Source organism: Phyllostomus hastatus, unplaced genomic scaffold (genome assembly GCF_019186645.2).
Source record: "Phyllostomus hastatus isolate PE091 unplaced genomic scaffold, TTU_PhHast_1.1 phas_scaffold_78, whole genome shotgun sequence".
In the NCBI taxonomy this organism is placed as follows: domain Eukaryota; kingdom Metazoa; phylum Chordata; class Mammalia; order Chiroptera; family Phyllostomidae; genus Phyllostomus; species Phyllostomus hastatus.
Genome location: NW_025334041.1, coordinates 69,453,768 through 69,457,630, shown reverse-complemented (window position 1 = coordinate 69,457,630; position 3,863 = coordinate 69,453,768). Strand labels below are relative to the sequence as shown.

At 45.5% G+C, this 3,863-nt stretch overlaps 1 pseudogene; it reads right to left on the bottom strand.

Annotated features, from left to right (window-relative positions):
- Nucleotides 1–621: 621 nt before the first annotated feature.
- LOC123811273 lies at nucleotides 622–3,473 on the bottom strand (annotated as a pseudogene).
- Between the last annotated feature and the right edge of the window lie 390 nt (nucleotides 3,474–3,863).

The following is a 3,863-nucleotide window of genomic DNA, read 5'->3' as shown; positions in this document are numbered from 1 at the left end:
AGGCAATGTCAATAGATTAAAAAATAAGTATTCTTTGAAGCAGCAGATAAATACATTCACCACCAGCCTAGACCCAAGAACCTGGCAATGGCAAGATGTGTGGTTTACAAAAGAAACCAACCATAAACATGACTTTTACATAAAATCTTTGCAACATTTGACCACATTTTTATCTCTTGAGAAACCCTCACATTCTTCAGTATAAGTTTGTTAATTAAAAAGGAAAAAAGTCAGGTCGTGGGGGGATAATGATAACATTTGAAAATATTAAGATGCCAATGAACGTGTGTGCAGTATCCCAAGACTGTGCAGTTCCTTTCCGTCTGTGGGTTTGTCAGAGAGGAAACAGCTGCAGGATGGACAGAGAGATCTTTACTGAGGAGAAGCACACACTTCTGCATTTCGGCTCGAGGAGGCTCAATTAACAGGAGATAAACCACAGAAAGTCACTTGCCTAGTTCATCTGGGTAGAAGAAAAGAAGATACCAATCCAGATAGTATGCAAGTTTTTAAAAGTCAGACATCTGTGGCAATTTAAAATCTTGCCCTCCGCAGTGCGCGCCCAGCCAATTCCTTCCCTGCACTGTCAGTCTAATGGACCCCACTTGAACTTCAGAGATATCAGGCCCTTCTGCTGGCAGGCATCTCATTCACTCTTGATTGCTGATGGTTGTATTTAATGGAAACAATAAGGAAAAGCAGGAGAGTAGCTCTCTGAACAGCAGCCAGAAGGAAAAAGTAACAGTTCAAATAGCAGCCAATATTACCAAAGTCTGTGTGGTTGCTCATCCACCCCATGGCCTTGATGGACACCAGTGCCAGCAGGCCCGAGCCCATGAGGGACCCAATGCCAGAGAAGAAGAACAAGCCTTTGATGGTGCTCTGCATGGACTTGGGGGCCACCAAGTGGGCAAATTCCAGACCTGCTATACTTGCAAATATCCCACTGATGCCAATCAGCACAAACTGTGGGACCTGGCACAGTGTAGGCAAATTCATGGCAAAATACGCACTTTTCCACAGTCTGGTTAAAGTTTTTCTCTTCCATAAGGGTCCAGCCTTTTCCTTCCAAAATGCCAGGAGTGAAGGCCAAACACATGACAAAGAACATGCCAACAGGATCCTTTTTAAGGACAAGGACGGTAAGCCATGTCTTCTCAAAATGGGATCAAGCAGCTTATCCTTAAGGGACTTAGGAGGATGAGCCCTGTGTGGATCGTGGTGAGCCAGGCTGCCAGAAATGTTTGAGCGGTAGTTGTAATCCTGGAGATCTCTGGAATCCTCAGATAAAGACTCTAAAATGTGAGTTGTCTACATTTGAAAAATACAATGTCCAGTAAGATATCAAAGCCAAAACAACAGGGATAATCTCAACAAGAGGTCCTACATCTCCCACTTTGTCTTTCGTAAATGGCCTCCACAAGATATCTAACTTGAATCAAACAGACCTCATTTGGAATTCTATCTAGATTGCTGAAAGATTCCACTGCCCTCAGCACTAGGTCTGTATTCTCCACCCACTTTTGGGAACAACATGAATATGTCAAAATTTTGAACATATCAGTGAAGGCACTGCCATCGGGGGGCTTGTGATGAAAATGCTCTGGCTTCAGAGGAAGATCAGGAAACAGAAGCTGATGCAGACAGTGGGGATGTCATAGCTGGTCACAAAGCTCATGTTCTGCTGAATGTAAGCAATGCCTCCTAGCTAGATGATTGCACGTTAATCCACATTAATGCTCCAGTAAAATCAATAAAAGTACCCTCTTGTGGCTTCTGGACCTCAATCTTAAACTTGGTTGGCAACAAGGAGTGTGATGTTGGCCTTGATGCCCCCATACCCAGGCCCATACCCAGGCCAACCATCGAGAGCACGTTGAGCACAGCAGGCACACAGTAGCAGGTGGCTGGGTGGCCATGTCAAGACAGCAGTGCCAAGCAGCTTAGAGGCTTGAGGGTCACAGGGCCACCACAAAGAGTTGCATGTAAAATGGGCATGGCCAGAAGCCAGAAGGCCAACAAGTTCAGCAGGTAGAGTGCCAAGCTGAGCAGGATGGTACAAGTCCTGCCAAGCCACACACTGGCCAGCCAGCTCATGAAGAGCTGTAGCCCAGTAGCACACTATTCAGGAATAGCACCAGATTGGCTCAGATTGGCTGTGACTACATAGAAGGCAGTGAGCTCCAACAGCTCAGTCAGCAGCATCATATCACACACCACACGCCAGCCGCAAACCACCCACTGCACTCCCAGCAGCAGTGCCACCCAAGCACCACCCTGCCTGCTCTGCCAGAACGCCCCTCCTTCCTTTTTAAGACTGAATAATATTCCATTCACTGTAAATACCACATTTTGTTTATCTCTTTATCCTTTGATGGATGCTTGAGCTCTTTCTACCTTTTCGCAATTGTAAACAACACCCTATGCCTTTTTTTAATGCATCCAGAAGACTCTACAAGTTCGTAGTAACCCATCCCAAAGCCTTCCAGTGATTTTTACTTTCCCCAAATTAGTCTCATTTCTATTTTAAAAACTTGGTTTTGCATCTTAGGGTTATCTTTTCCTCACACTCAGTGAAGGCTCTGCCTGGGCTCCACCACGGCTGTAGCACTTTGAGCAACGCCTTCACCCTTTACCTTTCTGCACCTTGGTTTTCTCATTGGTAAAGGGGAAATCCTCACAGGGCTTTGGGGAGCAACAAGTGAGCTAATGCACAGAGAGTGCCTGGCCTCAAGCCTGGCATAGTAAGAGTGAAATATTGGTATCACTTTGAAATAAGCACTTCTGCAGATTTAAAAATTGTCAGTCTGCTACACTCGATCTCAGTTCTTCTCATTCCTCTGGATGACTATATTTCCTAATTAGGCCCCCGCATGTGGTTGTGTGTGTGTGTTTGTGTGCATCTCCATTGAGTCAACTTGTCAACTTCCATGTACAGAGATGCCAGCTTAGCTATCCACACATCCTTCTGAAGAATTGCACAGGTCTGAGAATTGGGGGCCATGCAATGAGAACCAGTCTGGAGATACACCATTTTAGCACCAAATATTCATGGCTGTATTAGATGGCATTCTCCTAAATTGCTCCTATTTCTGGTTATGTTGCCAATTTCATAGTCAAATTAAACAAACAAACAAAAATACTATCTCCTCTCAGCCCAGAACAGAATAAGTAATCCCATCTCTGACAAATTCGTTCCTGTAATCAATCAGTCAACAACAGTCTAATAGTGAATGCCCAGATTTGCCAAGCATTGTGTTGGTACCAGCCACAGGCTATTGTCCACCAGTGGCCCCTTTGGCCTCACAGTCAGGATCTTACTCCTCCTCCAGGACCTTGCTGTTGGAAAGGTTAACTGTGGTTCACCTATTGCAATCACAAATTTGGTTCAACCTTCCACAGCACCTCCCTCACCCAGCAGCCCCAGTGCCAGGAGCCCCACCTTGCTTCAGGTGTCTCTTCCTGCTTGTCATCTTTACGATGGAAACACTGCTGGGAAAAACAAGGAGGTCAGCAAACAAGGGAATAGTGCCCTACCCAACTGACTTTGCCCTGGGGAATAGAATCATGGGAGAAGTTAAACTGTGGGGGAAGCCTGGGTTCAAATTTTAGCTTCCCCATTCATTAGCTGTAGATGGTCATTACTGAGGTATCCCTGCTCACACCTCCCCCCAGAGGTTGGGGATCTGTGACCCTGTCCCTGGCCATAGTTAAGGAAACCTGGGGAGAAACACCTGACCCACAACCTTCACAAGATAGTAGACAGCCAGTGGCAAACCCTCTTTTTCACATCGGCCTTAAATGACACATTAGTCCAGATGGACTTAGTAGATATTTACAAAACATTTCATCCAAGAACAATG